Here is a 22784-nt window from a genome sequence, read left to right on the forward strand (position 1 = left end):
CATCTGCATTTTTAAGCAAGATTGTATTTTAAATTTCACAAATTGTAAGTATTTCTGGAAAAACACTGTTTCAGAAAGAAATTGAGTAGACGGGAATAGCCCAGTCAGTAGAATATCGAACATTTCATCTCAGGGTCCCTATTCAGGTGGCTGATTTTCTTGCAACTACTTATTCCATGCTGAAACGAGCAGGAAATGTTTCAGCAGTGGAGCCTTCTTTGGGTGTGATATAGAAAAAAACCTTTACTTGATTCTTTCAAATTAATTTAAACCTCATCTCCAACACCTAAACTCGTCAGTTGCTTTCAGTAGCTAAAGACACAGGCCATACTGCTCCAGGTGAGGTTCGAACTCACAACCTCAGCATAGCTCCGCTGTGTACTGCCGTATAAGTACCGCACGCTGACCAATTGCGCCACTGGAGCTGTGAAACACCCACTCCTCATACAGACTGACGTGGCAGAAACACAGGGTGAAAACAGGGTGTCGGTTGTGAATCCATCTCCACATGGGGGAAAGGGACAGTACAATAGAAAAGAATATACAAGAGAATAAACGGAAAGAATTGTGCTCACTGCAAAGAAGGAAAGAGGTGGCCGGATACATAAAACAGCTCGGTGGATAATTTGTAACGACATTCTTTGCTGACAACCAGCAGTCGGATTTCTTTTCATGTTCCGCTGTGCAGTTTGAACGTTTGTTCTCCCAGATCGGTTGGTTATATGAGATCAAGTGATATAAATTAGGACTAATCAGAATCAATACAATTGACGTCTGGCAAAGGCAAATAACCTTTGCACATGATCTGGAATGTGACTGGTTAAATTTCAGCACAGTTGCAACCCCCTTTATAAAGGGTGTGCACATGTATACAACCAAGGCATTGAAAGTTTTTTGTTGTTTATTGTTCCAAAAAATGTTCCATTTCTTTTCTTTCTTAAATGTTGTTGATTAAAAGATCTTATTAAATGTGAAAAAATCTGATTGTGAAAAGGTCAAAATGTTAGTGAAAAAATGTGTATTGTGAGGAAAGATGAATTGTGGGAGCCTCTTGACTCCTCACGTCGTACTGTATTTCTCTCTCATTCTACTGGGAGTGGTGCTGTCACTTTTGGATAAAGTCTGTCAGTGGTCATTCCAGACGGGTCAGGTACGACTGCGCTTCGGCACAAGAAGAGATATGTGACTTGCGAGGATCCCGACAGTGTTGACTCTCTTCTGGAGCCTGGATAGCTCAGTTGGTAAAGCATCAGACTTTTAATTTGAAGGCCCAGGGTTCAAGTCCCTGTTCAGGCAGTTGTGTTTTCCTTAAATCTATTGTGAATGTCATTATAAATCGGTAAGGTGTCAGTCTCGTAAACCGAAGATTGCGGAGTCCAACCCTGTCCGTGCGTATTTCGTTTGCCAAGACTTTACTTTATCTATATCGTCAATTGTCTTGCAATGCAGAAATCTCTGTAATAAGAAGAAAAGAACTATCAGTAGTAGTTAATAATCCTTCGACAAAGAAACGGGCGCATTCAAAACACCAGCCTCCACTGCTTGTCAGGATGGCTGAGTGGTCTTAGGTGCCAGACTCAAGGACTCAATCATGTGTAGTGACAGTTTTATGTTATTCACAACTATTATTCATGTTATAATAGACCTCTAACCATATACGTATAATAGACCTCTAAAGTTATCCGTATAATAAACCTTTAACCATATACGTATAATAGTCCTCTAAAGTTATCCGTATAATAGACCTCTAACCATATACGTATAATAGTCCTCTAAAGTTATCCGTATAATAGACCTCTAAATTTATCCATATAATAGAACTCCAACCATTTATGTATAATGAACATCTAATCATAGACGTATAATTGACGTATAACAATAGACGTATATTAGAATTTCATTCTAGACGAATTTCAGACCACATTTATACGTCTAAGGTGTGCGTTTAATAGACGTATATTATACGTCTTTTGCCTACTGGGGTGTATCAGGCTCCGCTGCACAGCAGTGGAAGTATAAGTGTATAGATGAAACCTTTAATGTATTGTTCGGTTTCAATCAAAATGCTTTACTACTACAAGAGAGAAGTATAGTAAGAAGGATGGAACAAAATGTATGATTTATTGGAAGAAAACATTTTTTATTTATTTATAAGCTCGTGTCATCCAGCTCTAATACAAAAGCGACTCGCATCTTCAGCCCTTTTTTTTGTTTGTGATCATTAATTTCTTTAGTTATAATCAACATTGATCTTTTTTTAAAATAATCAAACACGCAGACAGATTTTTTAAAAGTATTAAGAGTTGACAGGGTGCCCCTTCGGAATAGTCGTCAGAAAATGTGAGAAAAGGAAAGTTACGTACAGTAAGCTCTCATACACAGTATTTGACATTGGAATCTGATTACAAAAAAACTACCTGTCTCTCCAGCATTTGTCGGTGCTGTTGTTTTTAATTTACATATTGTTCGCATTTTAATGATTTTTTTAAAAGATTGATACAAAAATCACTAAATACGAAACGTAAAAACCCCAACTGGAAGCAGTTGACCATTCATATTCTTGAATTTTAAATCCCTGTGTTTATCTGTGTCCGAGTACCTGGTGCAGCTATTTTGAAAGCAGAGTCTATGATTTATTGCGGAAGCGCATTGCCACCAAGGAAAAAAAAAATCCTGAGTTCTCTTAAGAAATACCAAATTATCTCCTAATTGCGACTCACTCGCTGAATGATCTCTCAAGAAATCCCGAGTGAGATTCAACAGGTGTTTCCTGAAACAGCCACGACAAGTGTGAAGACGTTCTCTGGATTTCCCGAATATGACGTTAAATTAGTTCAAATCATTTACCAGGTTCCCACGTACAAAAAGGCCCAAGGACTCCAGCAGTCTTACAACCACTGTCCTGTTTTCCTCACCAGACACGATCTCTATTCTGTTGTAATCCACGATGACCCCGTTCTTCAGGTGAATTATCATGTCCTTAGTCGTCTTTAATCCCTATTGCTCAATGCATGGTGAAAGCATTGCATACATGTGTCTGACAATGAGGAATGGGCCCCTGAGACACTCATTTGCCTGTTTCACAAATGATCGTATTTTACCAGAGATTCCGTTTGGGATTCAGATGTGCATTCGGACAGCAATCCCTTTAAAAAAATGATACGTTCTGGATGAGGTCAAAGGTGCAGGAACACTGTATTTAGGATGTGTTTGCAGTGATTCTCTGTCTCCTGCTTCAATGCAGTGATATATAGATGTGCTCCTGTAATTTATTGGTACATGCCCAGGGCAATAAGCAGTCTGAGGATTTATTTCCAGACGGCATAGAGCAGTGAAGCAGTGAAGTAGTGTAACACACTGGATCATTATGTTATTATAATCTATTCTACTTATATTATTACATACAGGTCTCTAGCTTCAACACAGTGATATATATATATATGCTCAGTGATTTATTGATACATGCCCAGGGCAATAAGCAGTCTGAGGATTTATTTCCAGACGGGCTACAGGTAGTGTTGTGAAATACTTCAACACACTGGATCGCAGATTTAGACCCCCTGCACTCTTACTCCTTAAAAATCAAAGAAATTAAGATATCTAGCAATCACATTGTAACAGGGGTGACAGTGACTTAATGCTTATACTAGTGGACTTCTGGTACCTTTAGGGTACGGTTCCCTGAAGGGCTCTCGAACCCCACATTTCAGATGCCTAGCTGTATCGCTGATGTGTTGCACCTCAGAATCACTTTTAAACCTTACCTCTGGTATCTTTAATCCCTATTGCTCAACGCATGGTGAAAGTATTGCATAAATGTGTCTGAAAACGAGCAATGGGCCCCTGAGAGACTCATTTGCCTGTTTCACAAATGATCATATTTTACTAGAGATTCTGTTTGGGATTCAGTTGTGCATTCTGACAGCAATCCCTTTAAAAAAATAATACATTCTGGATGAGGTCAAAGGTGCAGGAACACTGTATTTAGGATGTGTTTGCAGTTATTCTGTCTCTAGCTTCAACACAGTGATATATATATGCTCAGGGATTTTTTGGTACATGCCCAGGGCAATAATCATTATGAGGATTTATTTCCAGATGTGCTAGAGGTAGTGTTGTGAAATACTTCAACACACTGGATCGCAGGTTTAAACCCCCTGCACTCTTACTCAAAACTTACAAACCCAACTCTCTTACTTAAAAACCAACAAATGCAGATATGTAGCAATCATATTGTAGCAGACACTCATTTGCCTGTTTCATAAATGATCATATTTTACTAGAGATTCTGTTTGGGATACGGATGTGCATTCTGACAGCAATCTCTTTAAAAAAATGATTTTACCTTATCGCGGCTTTGCCCCTCTTGCCTCTTTGGACAATATCTCCATCTTGTGGTCGTTGTTGGTAATGTCTTCTTATGCCATTTTTTTATTTCAATTCTCTATTAGTTGATTCTAGAATCTCTACAATAGAGTTGAAAACATCAGTTTTATAGCAGACAATATGACATTATTTATAGTCCAATTAGGAATGTATTACCCTGTTTTTAACATAATAACAAATTAAAATTTATTAAAACTAAGTTTGGAACACCAGGGAACATAAAAAAAGATTTTTAGGAAAACCATGAGGTTCTGTGTCCGATGCCTTTGATTTTTTAAAATTTGAAAATAAACATCATATAACAACAGCTTTCATTCCTAGGAGTGAAAAATAACAATTTTTGAAGATATATTCGATTCTAAAACACTACAATAAAGTTAAAAACATCAGTTTTATATTACATTATTTTTAGTGAAATTGGTCATTTATTAATGATTAATATAATCTCCAATTAAAAGTGATTAAAATTACGTTTGGAACAACAAGGAATACAAAACAAAAGATTTTAAGGAAAAAAAATATGTATTTTGTGCCAGGTGCCTGCAAGGGGAGAAAGCTAGAATCCTACCCAGGCTCCTGGAGCTCTGTCCTGGCTAAAGGAGGGTGAATCCATCCCCTTCAAATCTCCATGAAAAAATGATATTTTTAAATTTGAAAAAAAAAACATTATAGAACATCTGTTTGTCCACAGAGTGCAAAAATCCAACTTTGAAGAAAATCCATTGACTGATCCCTGAATCCTGAAGTTTCTTCGCATGATATCGGGCTTGCAACCATTTTCTGGAAAATAATGAAAAATGCAAAAATGCAACAAAAAAGTTATCAAATCTAGAGCCTAAGAGTAAAACAAGACAAATGTATATCTCCAAATAATTTTATGTGCTTCAGAAGAGCCTCGGAAAGTTTTTTGCATACAAGAATCCACGCCCGTTTGCACGTAAGCACACATGCAAGCACATATGACTGCATGCAAGCACATGTGCATGCGAAGTCATCCTCTCCAACTTCTCCAGACCTTGCTGGGTGAGCATTTGCTCTGGTAAATTAGGTCACATATCATGTTTAATCATTTCTTCTCAACACACATACTGGTGCACGTTTTCTCTATGAAAAAAAAACATTTTTCCCTTGCACGATTTCTAGTTTTGTTTTCAAAGAGAGAACAGAAAGAAAAAAAAATAAATAGTGTCACAAAAGAACTCTGTCGCCCTTGGTAGATGTCAAACGTATTGGACATGAAAAATGCCAGATAGAAGGCATTACTCTTCGTTTCTCAGTGTCGGGGCTGCTATGTAAAAGAGGCAATTTGCTCTGAGAGCAGGCTCAGCGCTTACTGAACGCAGATGTCTCAGAGCGGTCTGTCCAAGTGGCTGTAAAAGGACAGCAGCAAGAATACGTAAAACAGGTGTAAAATAAAAAAATAAAACAATTTAAAAATAAATACTAAATGGGTTTAAAATTCAGGAATGTGATTGGTCAGTAGCTTACGATGAGTGTTGTTGGTGTTTCTTGTGACTTAGCGATTTGAAAAAAATATTCAATTTAAAAAAGGCTAGAGCTCCTTTGAAAAAAAAAAATAGTTTGTATCTGTGTTGTAACAGCTGCGCCAGAACTATTCAGATAAATCAGAAAAGTACTTGAACTTGACTGGTTTATATTCAGTAATGTACATTGGGAACGAAAGGGAGACTTACATGGATTTTATTAGGTTTTAGGAATCAGAAAATTTATTTTTACGAGCAGAAATAACTTCCTGCTTTCAACGCTTTTATTGTTTCTGCTTGTAACCTCGAACAGAAAAAAACAGTACTGACTCACAGAAACGCCCCGGAGTTTCTGTGTTTCTGGGATTTAAGAGGGATGTATGAAGACAGTAAAGGGGAGTTTTTTTTTCCCCGCTGTAGAGTATGAAGGCGGTGTGACGAGTCAGGAGGGAGGAGACGCGCATTCCGCACGGGCAGCGCAGAGCAATGAGCCGCACCTGCTGCGCGCCGAGTCCTGTCCTATATAACCGCTGAGCATGGACAAACAGAGTCTCCAGCCAGTGTTGGAGAATTATAATTTAAATAGTTTTCTTTTTGAGCTGAAGCTGGGTTCTTCCTCTAGTTAAACTTATTGGAGTTAGTGGTTACTGCGCTAGACTGTTGGTAATAGCGCTATTATTTCTTTCTTCTGCTCAAACAGTGCCGGGCAAAACTAAAATGATAACCCTGTTTCAGAAAGATTGAGTCAGAGGGGTGGAGGAAGTTAGATGTAAAGTGTCCAGTCTTGTCAAGGGTAATAAAGCTCATTAGATCTGATTAACCAGTTAAAATGAAATGGTCTGCTTTCTACACAGAAGCCAGTTGTCTCTTCTCAATGTGGGGGTGAGTCCGTCAGTCACATAACAGCTAGGCAGGACTGACAGTCTTGTGTGATCTATTTCATCTCCTGTTACCCCATCTTCCAAAGCCAATGGTCCAGTCCAGCCTAGAGTGTCCCAGACTGCTCTGTCAGTGACAGTGGAAGGCTTATCTTTTGTCTCTTGTTCAGCTAGGATGTATGACAAATAGTGACCCCTCAATGAAGGAAACTTTAGGTTTTGTCTGTGATTACACCCCCTGGCAATGTTACAGGCGTTGGGGGGGGGGGGGGGAGATCTCCGGTGATCCCACAGTCGCCCATAGACACTGGCTAGTCTACACAAACCTCCATTCAGTACCGCCCTAACCCCTGTTGTGTCACCCAGGTCTTCTCTGTGAGACAATGATTATTCAGGGAAACTTAAGGAATGCATTCCAAAACAGTCAATGGAAGTATGGAATTAAAACTTGTCAAATCTTTATAGATGGAGTATGTCACCTGTTTAATATACTTTTACATTGTGACAAAATTGAACAAATTTTAAGTCCACCATATATACATGCAGCATTTTAAAGACGGGTCTCTGCACTGCACAGGAATCTCGGTTCACTTACAAAAACTTCAGCTTATAACCCATCTGAAGTGTGTTTAGTTTCTAATTTTTTACTGCTTGTTCTTTAAGGTTAAGGTACGAACTCATTGACGTTGTTGATTTAAAATAAGACTATTGACAAAAAAGAAAGTATTCATCACAAAGGTATTATGCCAAATAAACTCTAGTAATCAACAGCAATTAAGAAAAGAAAACAAAGACATCTTCTGAGGATGCCAGATGGAAATCGAACACACACACTCACACTTAGGGCCAATTTTACCAGAAACCAATTAACCCACCAATGATCTTGGACTGATGTCTGAAAACCAGAGCCCGTGAAGGAAACCAAAGCAAACAGTGCAATATAAAAGTTCTTCAGGTATTAGAACAGACCTAGCTTATCAATATAATACTTATGTCTGAACTTCATAGAATGGTGACACTTCAATCTTTCATATTCAATGTTTTGCACAAAATCAACAGCTGAAAACAGACTGTCATATACCTTTATCCACTGGTTTTCAGAGCAGAGACATCCATGTGGACAAGAGTTCTTTCCCTGTGGTCCGCCGCACTTCGGCTAGCCACGTTCTGGCAGGGTTGTGTGTACTCCTCTGAACGTGGCCTGTATTGAATATCGGGCATTTTGTGCAAATTAATAATGTGAGCATATTAATATGATTTGTGTTGAAGCCAAACAGAAAATCGCTGTAAGAACTTGAATTTAATCTCCAGTGTCACTCCTGAATTGCTGACCATCACCCATCTTCTGATTTGTAGATGCATGTGTTAATGGATATTTCTTGTCTTCTTTTTTTCACCTATATGCTCTTCTCTGCATCATTAAGTACTTCTGGGTCATCTCTTGTACCTTGTGGTATCTTGGCTGGTGATGAATGGCAGGTTGCTGCTATAAAAATAACATGCCTACCAATATGATTATGTTGAAGACAAAACCAAAACAATACAACTGTTTTGCACTGTACAATTTACACTATCACAAGCTTGTCATATTTACAGTCATCAAATTATTTGGGCTGCTGTTCCTGTGAACAATGTCGTTTAAGAAACAGATTCAATTTCAAATCTTTAGATTTTAAATATAAACCACTGACAATATGGTAGAGCCATAACCTATTCAGAAACTACCACTTAAATTGTAAGAAATTGTTCTCTAGACACATCTTGTGGGCTCTGTTCTCGATTAATTGGAAAGGTGTCGTTCATGACTTCCAGTACTCTGTCGATCTCTCTCTTATCAAGAGACTACCCATCTAACGCTGCAGGAAACTCCAGTGCCTGGTCTGGGAATGCTGTGCTATTCAGATTCTGTCAATAAATTTCAAGAATGGTTCACTTCTCAAAAGCTTTTTTTTGTTTACACGATGTGGCATTTCTCTGCAGTAACAATTGAGGGTAGTTATCTGCCTTCTATGCTCTTCTGAAAATTATGTATCTTTTTGGCAGTCCCATATCCCTTCCTTATATCCTTGCTGGTGAGAATGAGAAATGCCATTTTTAAGACAATAACACAAACATAATTCTTAATTCTAACATTAATTTTAAGCTACAAGAAAATATATATCTTCAAAATATGCACTTTAGTACACTTACTGAGTTTCTGTTTTGGAAATGGTCAGTGATCCAACCACTCCAGAGCTTGTCCTTTGCCTTGAAATGATTTTCTGGAAATGCTGTAATCAAAGAGGAGCTCTTCTCCCTCAACAATGTCATTTTTTGTCACAGACAGGATTATGACAGGCTTTTCGTTTATATAAATGACCCTCTTACAGCCTTGATGTATTTATTTTCTTTGATGGATTTATCCACCTTCTGATCGTCTCCATATCCGTGAGGCAGGCACAGTGTTCTTCACGAGCATCAATGCACAGTTTTTGTGCAGGTCCATCAAAAAAAGAAAAGATGTATCTTCTCTCCCTCTGCCATCTGTGCCGTTAGGGCTTCAGCGGGTGTCTCTGTGATGATCTCGCCATGATAATCACACACCACCTCTCCTTTCTGAAAACATTGTCACTGATGCTCAGGCCTTCCCAGATTTGATGCTTTTCTATCTTTTTAATTTGCTTGTCATTTGGTGGCAGTTCTGTCTTGGGCTTCCACTTCTCAAACACTTCAGATACTGTTGATGCATTGGCTGAGCAGTCCATCTTTTGAATATAGTAGGTTACCTGATAGCCATCTAGTGTAAAGGTCTAGAAGGAAAACCACATCATAAATCCTCAGAATATATTCCAAACTTAGTGTTTGTCGGTGAAGATAATTGATTTGTAAACTTGCCATTAACGGTCTGCAGTCTCACTTCCTCTGTTCTGATTTCCACCTGTCATGACTTCTAGTTAGTTTCAGATGCTCCTTTTTTTTGGTAAGCTGATGCTCCTTTTTTTGTTAAGCTGCCCATATAATAACACTGGAAACACCTTTATCAGCTGCTGAAAGGCTGTAGCATCATCCATCTTCGGACATGTAAATCCTGCAGCTGCTGTTTTGGATCTTGGCCTTGATCCACTGTTGTAAAAATTTTAAATAAAATATCACAGGTCTCTGTAACACAGTCAAAAAATAACTGAATAGGTGTAATGTTTCCTAACCCACTCCACAGCAGGTGTGCATTCTTGTCCAGAGTCTGATGATTGATTACTTGACCTGAAGTTAAAAAAAAGAAATGAATGATTGTTTTGTGAGAGACTTATTTTGAGATTGTGATGATGCTTACTAAACTCCTTGTCCTGCAAAGCCTTCAATTACTTTGATTGCCGAGCAGATGCTGGCTGAGTCGGTATTCTATAATGTTTCTCTGTGGGCTAAGTAATCCCACATAATGCTCTTCTGTGCATCGGTTACATATTTTTCTGTCAACTCAATTGCCCTCCTGGCTGGTAATGAATGGCTGGAGGAATCTACAAAACAAACAAGCAAGCATTTGTGAATGTTTCCAACCCACAGAAATATAAAGTAATATATTATTCTGCTTACTTCTCATGCAGTCGTCTCAAGTTGTTGGAAGGACTGTGAATTGGCTCTCCCGCAGATGAACTGAAAAACTTCTGTCTCCCTTCACAGCTGCTGACCTGGGCATTACAGCTTAGTTTAGTGAAGTAAAGATGAAACAGCTGATAAAACACAAATAAAATGCAATTAAGGTACATTGGAGATTTTCTTAAATACTATACATGATGGTAGCTATGCAAGTGGAGGTCTTTTGTTCTGTATTAACATGGATTTTAATGGGCTTCTATGAAAATTGGCCGTGGTGTGGGTGTGCGAGTCCTGTGATGAACTGGTGTCACATTATCAGCGATACTGTGCTTTGCACCCACTGCTTGCCAGGATTATTCCAGTTCCACAACAACCCTGAATCGAGTGAAGGGGTTTATCAGTGTAGCCATCCACTTGCATGTTCCTCTTCACTCAATGCAAAGGAAGCCAGCTGCTGTGATGAGGTTTTGTGCTGGTTAACAGCAAACTAGACCATCTTTTTGCCCACTTGTTGAAACAACACTTTCTTTGCATCTATTCCTCGACCTGTAATAGCAAAAATTAATACACCAAACTGTAAAAATCCCATATATATGTGTGTGTGTGTGTAACTTATTTGTTGTATGAAAGTATTCTTACTGTCATGTTCTTTACCACCCCTGGGTGCTGCAGGTCCTTCAGCTGGAGAAAGGTCTGCAGGTAATACAGCACAAGATAATGGTCAGGCAGGGTGTTCTTTTCAGAGCTGTATGTGCAACACATCTCTCTTTACAACCCTCAACACCTTCCAGCAATCTCTGGTACTTGGTTATGGACTCTGCATCTGTCTATATCTCCGGGAGAAAGTAATACTATCAACATCTTTTTTTGTATTTGAATTAAAAGAAGTACAGTTGAATAAATTTAAAAAATGAAAAGTACCTCTTTCTGGTAATCTCTTGACAACATTCTTATAGTTTTTCTTCTGAATATCCTTTAAGATACTATGGAAGTTGATGATGAGGTTAACCAAGCTGGGATCATCTACTTTCACATTGATAGCCTTCAGGATGTAGCGCGGAAAACGGTTTATGTTCTTGGTATAATTAGCAATGGTTTGGTGAGACAGTCTAGTGGTCTTCATTTGGTTACAATAATTGTGTTTTGGTTATGTCCTTTACAGAGATTAAGGAAGATGCAGATCGATCCATTAAAGAAACAGGAATCTGGAAACATTTTCTACCTGAAAAATGTAAAGTCACAATGTTTATGGCTGACATTTCACCTGGGTGAATTTTAAGCTAAGGAGTAAAAACATGTGTTATGGAAATATCACTGCTCAATTGTAAATGCCTTTAAAAAAGAAATACCTCCTGAGAGCAATCTGCCACTCCAAGATCCTTGATAAGGTCCTGTTTAAACCCAGCCCGGTGAGGAGCATCCAGGGAGTGCTTTCTGTCCAGTCCAGAAGCTACCGTCTTCCTGAGAGCCTGATGATGGCTTTTAAGTACTGGGGGCCAGTAGGAATACAAGATTCACATTTAAAAATCTTATACCTATAAGACAAACTAGAATACAAGAATAAAATAATAGATACATTTGTAAAAATAGAAAGTTCTCCAGAACTCATGTCTTCCCCTTTCTCCTCTGCTTCAGTCTCTGGCATCTCTTCCTCCTGGACAGCAGCCTCTTGCTCAGGGCATCTGGACTATGGGTATATAATTTTAACATACCTTTACATAATGGTAAATTTGAAAAGAAACAGAAGATATAAATTATAAATATCTCACCTTGATGATGTGTCTTCAGGATTCCACATAAAACAGTCCATGGACTCCACCAGTCTCACAACCTCACCAGATATGAGCTCTGTGCTCTTGCAATCCCCAACCTGCCCATTCCTCAGGTGATTCAACAAGTCCTTCTTGGCCTGGAGTGAGACCTCACTGATCTCCTCTGCTGAGGCTCATTTCATACACACCACCTTTAAGAGAAGAGGAAACTGGTCAAATGTCTTCAGGCAGGTCTTGCACACCAGAGGAATCCTCATGGGTCCTCATTATTTTTTTGAAAATAAATAACTTTTTTGTAAAGAAACAAGTCAAGACTGTTCCAGTTTCTTAACTGAGCCTTAATTTTCTCTCCAATAGCTTCACTGTTAGGGAGTGTCCTTCCCTAACCCAGTATTGATAGCTTGTGTAGGGTCCAAAGGTGGTGTTCTGCAATTTCCTCTCATAATGTTTTTGATCAGTTGGAAGCAAGTGTGAAAGCTTGCTCCCAGTGGGAAGCTCAAGTTCCTCTAGTTGTAATGACAGATCTTCCTCGTAGTGCTCTTCGAGGATCTGCAGTGTGGTGTGAAGCCAATTTTTGGCATTGCTTACTAGCTTCAAATATGTGAGTTTGGCTGGCTTGGCAGGTTTAATGAGGTGCTTGAGTTCCTCGGTCTTCCGTCATAGGCTAGTGGGTGCTCTGTTCTCCCGTCCAAAAAAACTGCTGTTTTGTAAATGGTGGACTGTTTGGATCATTTTGTAGATGATCCTGGTTCCTTGTTGGAAGGTATCCTGTCTGTTTGACATGTTTGGTTTGTGGCCGACAGTATGGAGGGTGACCATACAGTAGCATGCATTGTCAACTCTAGCACAGAAGAACAAAAGCTGGGAGGGGGGAGGAGGCAGGAGCAATAGAGAGACAGAGAGGCCAGTTGGAGTCCAAGAGCTCTGTTTAGGATTGATATTGTTGATGGCATCAGTGACTGGGTTATTGTCCTCTACCGGAGAGGAGGAGCCGTCAGCAAAATGAGCTTTAAGCTGAATCCCGTGGTAAAACCAGTTGAGGTCGACTTGGGTTTGCGGGGTGTCCAGCTTCTTGGGGACTAGAACAAAACTGAGGCCTTTGCTAAGAAGAGATCGCTCATCCTGTGAAAGGAAAAGGTCAGAGGGCATAGTAATGACAAGGTTGGGATTGGTTGAGCTGGTAGGGGTGTTATTGGGCTTTTTCTGTAGCAGATGATTGAGTTTTTTTTTCCTTCTCTGAATGGCTCATATCGATCTATAAAGTAAAAATTCATATCCAAAATCCTGAGACTTTTTAAACAAGTTGACAATTTTTTTTCCATTCAACATTGGTTACCATCCCAGATTGGTCTTTTTTTTTTCGGTACTTTCCTGTTGTGCTGCTCTACTTGTATTGTGAGTCCCGCATCAATAACCTGGAAACAAAAATATCTGAATAAGCTCTGACCAAATGGAATCGACCTCCCTTTCCAGTTCAGATCCGGGTGCAAGATGCCGTGTGTCCATATTGGAGATCTTGTGCTTGCAAACTTGGGGAAAGCAGTACATGACCTGTGATTTCTGACTAAATCACGGAAACAATTGACCAAGTTTTGAAATGATCTTCACTGTTACACTCTAGTGTTGTATATGATTTGTATTTTTAGAAAAGGTCTGCGACTCCATCCGTTCTGTAAGTCAACGCTTATCAAAAGGACAGTTCCCTCCATTTTGGGCATATTGAAACCAGTAGTTACCTGCATTTCAGAGTAATCCTGTAGAGAGAGAGAAGGAATATTGCACATACACTGCAAAGCATTGTATAGGGTGGCTGCTCACTTATTAGTGGTGCCTAGAATGCAAAAACATAAGAGGTTCCAAAAAAAGTAAATGGGCAAAAGGCCTCCTATGTCATTTGGTAGTTGATTTACTAATCCAACGATCTCATCCTGCTGTTTCTTGAAAGAAACCAGGGTATCTGCTTCAACAACATGGCTGGTTAGCTTGTTCCATATCCCCACAGCTCTTTGGCTAAAGAGCTGCTCCTTGGTCTGTTTTGAACCTGGTTCAGTCAGTAGTTGAAACCAATTGTACAGTATTGTGAAGAGGAATGCAGGAAAATGCTGTATTCATTTTTTTGAGGTGGTTAGGTTTGAAAAACATTTTAAATGAAGCACACTCCTATGCAAATCCTCCCGCTGAGAGGCCTACATAAAGGACCCAAATAGTTTAACCGTTTAATGTTCAACTGAAAACCATCTGTAGAATTTTTCAAATCTCACATAAAAATGGTATTGGAATTAGGTTTTTAAACCCATATCTGTAACATGCAATACTCTGGTGCTCCCTCTCGGTGCTTTTTGGAGTACGCAGCTATTTGTTTTGAAAATCCAGACATTTCTGGTTGTGAAATAACTCTTTAATATCATCCCTAACATCTTATCCTACATTTGTTTCAGTAGTATTGGACATAAAATATACGTAACTGATGCATCATATTCTAGCTTAACGATGGTTGTGCAAGCATGTAATAAGGAATAAAAACTGATTATCAATAACTTTTAGGGGTTTGATTTTTATTTTTTTACAGTAGTAGAATATACTAAAAACAAAACGGAGCCTGAAGATGAACTTCCAAACACATTATATTGAAACACTTCCATTTAAATATCAGTTTTTGTCTTTTTCAAATCAGTAGCACTACTGCTCACACTACATACCATGGTGATAGTATACATGCCTAAACTACTCAGCACTACAGGCATTGTGAAATGTACATAACCAGGTGTCTTCATTCTTGGCCTTTCACACTCTTCAGTTGAGAGGCACAATTCTTGCAACCAGTTTTCACACGTGTTACACTGAAACTAGACAAAGCAAAATAAGTAATGATATTTCAATGAGTTGTGTTCTAGGAAGATGCAAGTACTTGTAGCGTATGTTTCTTTAACGGGAGAGTCAATTAGTTCTAATAAGCAGAACAAAAACTGTGTGAAGTCGTACACATAGAATGATGGATACACTTCTATATTTGTCCAGTCCACTTACGTACCACTCCATACATTAAGCACATCTGTAGAGTAACTTGAATAAACATGACAACGATTTAATGTCATCAATGTTCCTGTAGCGTGTGAAGATTTTCTGGCTTGAAAAGTGGACAGAGCCCGTTACATATGTGAATATTAGATTTGGCACTGTAGTGCTTTTTGGACCACATGCTTTCATGTGAGAACATAACCTACTAATTTCTTTATTTAAACTTTTTGAGGGTAATCATCACTGACATTTTCCCCTGCCTTGTTTCAATATTACAGAACAGTAAACTGAAATTGAACGTATCATAATTGTAGCTTAACAATGGTTGTGCAAGTATGGGGGGAAAAATAAACTGCAAATCAAATGTTTAGGGGTTTCCTTTACATTTTTTGCAACTAAAAGACTGGTCATCTTCATTTTTCTTCTGATGAGATGTACAAATCATTTTAGAACCGTCAGGCTGAATCTAGGAAATAAGAAGTAAAGTTATTTCATTTCAATGAGATGTTTTGTAGGAAGATTCAAGTACTTAAAGCATGTTTCTTTAACTGGAGAGTAAAATACTTCTAAAAAAAAAACAATATGTGAAGTCCTACCATAGAGAGATGGGATACACTTCTACAGCTTGTCTGATAACTTGACATTTATCCACACATCAAGCACATCTGAAGCAATAATTAAATCATTGTCTTTTTTATTAAATGTCATTTGCATTTTTGTAGCATAAGTGAAGACATTCTGACTTTGAATGTCGCATTATGTACGTGCATACTGGATTTGGCACTTCAGTGCTTTTGGGAGCACACATTATCATATGAGACCATAACTTATCCGTTACTTTAACCCTTTTATGACCTTTTATGCTCTATCATAACTTTATTACAATGCATACAGTACAGCAATGCAAAACCAACATGTTCTCCAATGGGCAGTGAGTTTCTCATTGAAGGGTGGGTCTTGGTTAACTCGACCACATTGGAAGAAAGTGTGTACTCTAACCCTAGTGAACTGGGATGTAGTACTTGAATACATCACTTTATTAAATGATACAAGCCAACTGAGGTATGTGCAAAACAGAACTGTTCCTTTACATTCCAACTTCTAATACAATATATACAGTAAATACTACTGGACTACAACAATACAAAACACACATTTTAAACAAACAAGTAATAGGTTTATGCCACGCTGAAAAGAGGAGAAAGAAAATGCTATGTGTTGGCTGTGGAGCCTTCTTCAGGTGTGAGAAAGATAGGGCAGTAAGCAAAGGTAATGTAGCAGGAGAACAAAGGCTTGGATTGAGAGACGGGAGCAGGGGACAGAAAGAGAGGCCAATCAAGACGTGTGAAGTCAGAATAGGTGTAGAGAAGTGTGAAATGAAACTTCCAATGAATGGAGAAAATTTAGAAGAAGAGCAGCTTGTCGTTAAGAGAAGGGGGAAGGTGTGATCCTAGCTGCAGGATAACTTTGGTTTCGGTAGTCTTTCTGATGGATGAGTTTGGAAAACCGTCTTTGAGAACACAGATGGAGAGATTAGAGTGGTCGTGGCCGTCAGAGGTGAAATGAGAAACAATGGGCTTGGAGAGATCTTTAATCTTCACAGCCCTGACACGTTCTCTGAAGCGGTCTCCGAGTCTCCTTCCTGTTTCTCCAATGTAGATGGCTGGGCATTTACTGCAAGAGATACAGTAAATAAGGTTGCTGGATGTACAAGATGCCATCTGGGTGATCTGGAATTGTCCTGAGGGGCCTTGAATGAGTGTGGTTTTAGATATGTATTTGCAGGTAATACAGTGAGCTCTGTTGCAAGGGAAAGTGCCTGGTGTGGATGGTTGCTGAGGACGGTCAAGGGAGCTGTGAATAAGAAGGTTACGCAGATTAGGTGGTCGGCGATATGAGATGATGGGGCGGTCAGAAAAGAGGGCCCCAATGGAGGGATTAAGATCTCTTAAAGGGACTTGCTCATGTTTTTTAACAGAGATTGGCAATTTGATACAAATAAAGTATTTAAGCATCCATAAAAAAACGTATAGGTTTTAACAGTCATGCAACTCTGACAAAGTTATGTCCACTTAAACAAAACAAATCTTAAATATGTTATTTCTAGATGACTCACCAGTAACCTTTCCCTTTAAGACCATTTGTGGGAGCATTGTGGGATACTTCAAGCGGAAAAGGTGACTGGTGGTCAACTTGACGAGCATAAAACAACACTCCACTGAGGAAACACTGCAGTGATTTTAGGGAAATAAAAAAGGTTAGTATCGTTCATACTTCATTCGTATCACATACAAACTCAAACATACCAGAAGGTTAGAGGCAAATATTGGAGTATTTCATATTCATCAAAAGAAAAAAAGAGCCACTCTGTCACACTCTGCATTACCCAATGACCCTCTTTACAACTTTGTACACTTCTTAGGAAACCTTTCTGCACTGTGAGAGCCAAAAAATTAAATTTCTTTCCTGGTATTCATGGTAGAGGTTCGTTCTATGCTGAAAAGAAATACCACAATTTGGTTGTGGAGTCTTCAGGTGTGAGGGGGAGAGAGAGGAAGGCATCGGAGAACAAAAGGCAGAGCAGGTAATAACAGACAAGAAGTAGGGAGCAAATGGGCATAGAGCAGGTGAGAAGTAATAATCAAGTCCTGAGCACATTCGGCAAGAGGATTAGAAAGAGAGAAAAGAGGTGGTGTGATCCAAGTTTAAGGATAAGTATGGTTTTGGATGTCTTTCTGCAATAGCAGATGGGGAGATAAGGAAGATCGCAGCCTTTAGGGTGAATAAGGGAACTATCAGTATGGAGAAATTGCAGCTCTGGCGTGTTCCCTGAAATGGTCTGTGAGGTCGTCATTTTCACCAATGTCAATAGCTGGGCGTTTTCTGCAAGAGATCCAGTAACTAAGATCGCCGGAAATGCATGATGTCATCTGGGTGACAGAATTGTCCAGAGGGGACCTTTGAATGAGCGTGGTATTGGATATGTATTCACAGGTGATGCTGTGAAGTCCATTGCAGGGGAAAGTGTGTGGTGTGGATGATTGCTGAGTGAGGTCAAGGGAGCTGTGAACGAGGTTGCGTGGATTAGTTGGTCGGCGATAGGAGATGAAGGAATGATCGGGAAAGAGGATAGCTGTGTCAGGGTCATCTGTTAAGATGGTGGAGAAGTTGTCATTAATGATCCTGGAGCTACATTTTTGTCCACTGCTGTGGAACTTTCTTTGGCTTCTGCCACAGAAGTACAAAACACACAAGCAAAACGGAGCAGATTTGTTCCTTTACAAATCTCTAAACAGCTTCCCACAATCTTGTTCTGACAAAGAAACACAGGGTATAGTACAGAGCTTGAAGAGCATCATCTCCAACATTTAATCTAGAATCTACAGCCAGTGTCTCAAACTCAATTGAATTGGGGGGCCACATTCATACACATACAAAATACATCAAATATTAAAAAAAAAAATCGAAATTTTTATTTCATACGTTGGTTAACTTTACCTCAATGTACTTGGGGTGTGAGGTAATGTCTGAAGTTTGTCCTTCTGGCTCCTTTGTTGCTTCTGCATTTTGCAGAGACCAGAACGTCAACATCAGGCCTGATATCACAATTTTGCTCATTCACGTTCATCAGTGAGTCTTCAGCATAAAACTGATTTTGTTGATCTTCATTGATGAGAGAAACTGTTCGCTGACGTACATCCTGCCAAACATTGTTATGATTCTACCAGATGTGGAGACTAACCTGGCAAATCTTTCTGTCTACGCTCTTTATTAACAGCACTCCATCAGGCAGCAGTTGGGGAAGAGAGACTTAACACAATCATAGGGGATGTGAATAGGACATGTACGCGGGTTTAGAGTGGTAACAAGACAAGGGACAAAACAGGAGTAAACAATTAATTTAACAATACTGTTTACCTTAGGTTTTATAGTCACTATTTACATAGGCAGCGTGACCTAGTGGTCATTCTACGGACCCTCAGACCATCTCCCGGCTATAGTTCTTTGCCTGCACTGTGGCACATACATTAGCTGGGTGCACCTCTGCTTCGCTACAATATCTCCATGGCGATTATTTAACAGAAAATGAATCTCTAGAACAATGCATCAAATGACTGAATTTCATGGGTAACTTTGTGTTAGTCCAAGTGAGTCATTGCAGGCCACAGATAATTGCTTTGGGCTGCTTGTTTGAGACCCCCCTGCTCTAGAGGCACTGGCTAAGAGGACTGGACATTACAGTACATTAACACAGCACTGAGAGAGAGAAAGGGGTTAATACAAACACACTGACTACATAATCAACTTTATTAATTCAGTTCAATTTATTTTTATGGAGCGCCTTCCACAATAAGGTTGCTCCAAGGTGCTTAACAAAGAAAGATAGATACTTTATTGATCCCATGAGAGGAAATTGCAGTGCAACAGCAGCTTAACACAGACAACACAGCCACAGTGTAATGAATTATACAATAATAATAATACAATACATACAATACAATCACTACAGTGAGAAGTGTACTAAGAAGAGTTACTCACAATTTAGAGCACACAGAGAACAAACCAGAAAAGAACAGTACACAAAAAAAGTCGTATTGCACAATTTGAATATAAATATAAATATACTTCACAGGTCCCTGGCATATATTGCACACAAATGGTTGTAAACGAGAAAAGAAAATGAACAGATGTATCAGTTTACTGTTCAGTCCAGAAACAGATCACTGTCAATGTTGCCTCTGCCCAGACGCAAGGTGGATGTGTTGTACAGTCTTATGGCAGAAGGCATGAATGACCTCCTGTAGCGCTCCCTGTCACACTGTGGATAAATCATTCCATTGCTGAACATGCTCTTCATTTCTACAAGCCTGTCATAGAGGGGATGGGAGACGTTGTCCATGATGGCCTCTACTTTGGACACTATTCTTCTCTCAGCCACTACCTCCACTGGGTCCAGGCCAGACCCAATGACAGAGCTTGCTCTCCTGATGATCTTATTCAGCCTGTTAGAATACATGGCTCTAATCCCAGAGCCCCAGCATACCAATGTGTAGAAAATGGCGCTCACCACCACCGACTGATAGAACAAATGTAGCATCTTACTACGTACATTGAAGGACCTGAGCCTCCTCATGAAGTAAAGTCGGCTCTGACCCTTCTTGTAAATGGCCTTGATGTTCTTAGACCATTCCAGAAGCAAGTGACCATACATGTGAATACAGATCAGAAAAGACCAGAAGAAAATGGAGGAGAGGAACCAAAAACTCCTTAGTAAGGAGGACAAAAAATATTTCTCGAGGTTCGAGATCAACTGGCTGCCCAACCCCTCTGGGCATGCTAACATTATACACTTCTAAAAAGTACAATATGTGGAGTATTAAGCCTTCCATCATGTCCTTCTGTGTGCCGGTACTGAGACCTGGTGATGTGCTCTTAGCAATCAGGCAGGCAACTTGGTAAGAATTAATGATCCTCTCCAGTTTGGGTGGAGACTGTTTAAAAAAGCCCAGGCTGTTCCCTTATTGATAAAGGTTATTCTATTTGATGCACACCAAGTCTCTAACCAGTGGTTTAGTAAGAATATAGCCTACTATAGGTTACTGTAAAGGATTTGTAAGGGACCAAACACAATAAAATGCAATAAAACGAAGTTAATATTTAACATCTCGGATTGTTGATACTTTATTCATTAGTTCTAGCATGAACAACCAAGGTGGAGGCTTAATTGCTGGAAAATGTCTAGTTTCTCCTCAATGTCAGCATTTTACGGAAACCTCAGATTTGTGACGGTTAGGAGTTCCAACGTTCCTGATTATCGAGCTGCCAATTCAGAGCACCTTATCCGCATCGACGGACACGCTGCCTAAAGCAGAGAACCTGTTGCTGAGTCGGATGGGCAACTGGTGTGCAGGGGGTCTAGTCTTTGAGCTCTTAGACTCCCATCTGACCTTGACCCAGGGCTCGCGTGTGGTCGCTGCTGGTGCCAGTGTCAAGCTGGAGACAGCTGGGCCGGGAGGGACTGCAGCCAATTCTGAATTGACTGAGTGCTCTGACTGAGCTGAATCTATCCATCCCTAAATATGTTTAATATCTAATAGTGTGCTAATGCGCCCCTCCAAAATGCAAAATCTGTCCTCCAACTCTACTATAACTGAACAGTTCTGGCATTTAAAATTTGTCTACATTGTCGGTGGAACTTTCTACGCTGTACATGCAGCAGAACTGGCGAAACACAAGGGTTGATCCCAGTGGAAAACATAATCGCGACTCGCCTTTGTTAGATGGGCTGTTGGAGATAGTCCTTGCCCAGGGGCCAGATGGTCAGTCTGTTTTTGGAGTTTTTCTTGTGGGGAGAAGCCAAGTGCCTCAGCTGCCAGTTGCTGAAAACCATGCCTTCTCTCTACAGTGGACATAGTTGTTTGACGACGCAGAGTAAAACTTTACATAATGAGTTGCATAGTGGGTCCGTCTGTTTAAATGGAATATTTAATTGTCTATGTAGTTCGATAATGAATTACAGATGTATTAAATGTTTGCATTCAACAGCAGCAATAGCGGCATCCAGATATACCAACACAAACCTTTGAATTATATCCCTGAATATATCATTCACAAGGAATGACAACACCTGAGATTAAGGCATCGTAAAAGGATTATGGAGCGAAATTTTGGCTAACCCGCTTGGCTGAGGGCTCCCCTCCCAGCCAGAGGACAAGGAGACCAGGACCCCCCATGCAGGGTGACCAAGGGGTAGCTGCATAGGTTGAGATGCAAAAGAGAGGGATATTGTAGGCATTTATAGTGTTTTGGGAGAAGAAAGGATGTCAGCCGCGATGACTAATTACTGACGGCCGAGTCTGATTGAACTTGGCTGTTGTCATCTTTTGTGATCAACTCCATTTCATAAAAGCCTGGAAGACTGCTGGAGCGTTAACTAGACCAAAAGGCATAACCAGGTATTCCTAATGTCCGTGTGTTGTCATTAATAGCTGTTTTCCCACTCATTGTCTTCTCGTATACAAATAAGATTATACTGTATGCCCCCCAAAGATCTAGTTTTTTGAAAACAGTCACATCCTGCACTGACTCAAGAGCTGCTGCTATTTGAGGCAAGGGCTATCGATGTTATTTTTTTAAAATAGTTATTTCATTGAGCTCTGGATAGTCAGAGCTGAGTCAGTCTCCCATCCTTCTTCTCCATGAAGAAGAGACCCGCACACACTGGGGCTGTAGAAGGTCGATAAATAAATCCTCAGACTGCTTATTGCCCTGGGCATGTACCAATAAATTACAGGAGCACATCTATATATCACTGCATTGAAGCAGGAGACACAGAATTACCGCAAACACATCCTAAATACAGTGTTCCTTAACCTTTGACCTCATCCAGAACGTATAATTTTTTTAAAGGGATTGCTGACGGATGCACATCTGAATCCCAAACAGAATCTCTAGTAAAGTACGATCATTTGTGAAACAGGCAAATGAGTGTTTCAAGGGCCCTTTCCTCATACTCAAGACGCATGTATGCAGTACGTTCGCCATGCATTGAGCAATAGGGATTAAAGACACCACAGGTAAGGTTAGAAGTCATTCTGAGGTGCCACATGTGAGGGATACAGCTAGGAATCTGAAATGCAGGGTTTGAGAGCCCTTCAGGAGCACTGCATCCT

At 39.8% G+C, this 22784-nt stretch overlaps 2 non-coding genes and 1 pseudogene across 2 annotated transcripts; 2 read left to right on the forward strand and 1 right to left on the reverse strand.

Moving 5' to 3' along the window:
- The window catches only part of LOC138242516 (zinc finger protein 271-like), a 681240-nt pseudogene that overhangs the window by 193698 nt on the left and 464758 nt on the right, over positions 1-22784 (forward strand).
- trnai-uau (transfer RNA isoleucine (anticodon UAU)) lies at positions 332-425 on the reverse strand. The gene is made up of 2 exons: positions 388-425; positions 332-367 (listed from the first exon to the last, which is right to left on the reverse strand). It is a non-coding gene; the product is annotated as a tRNA-Ile (tRNA).
- trnak-uuu (transfer RNA lysine (anticodon UUU)) lies at positions 1224-1296 on the forward strand. The gene has a single exon. It is a non-coding gene; the product is annotated as a tRNA-Lys (tRNA).

The sequence above is a fragment of the Lepisosteus oculatus genome, chromosome 14, assembly GCF_040954835.1.
Source record: "Lepisosteus oculatus isolate fLepOcu1 chromosome 14, fLepOcu1.hap2, whole genome shotgun sequence".
Taxonomy (NCBI): Eukaryota; Metazoa; Chordata; class Actinopteri; order Semionotiformes; family Lepisosteidae; genus Lepisosteus; species Lepisosteus oculatus.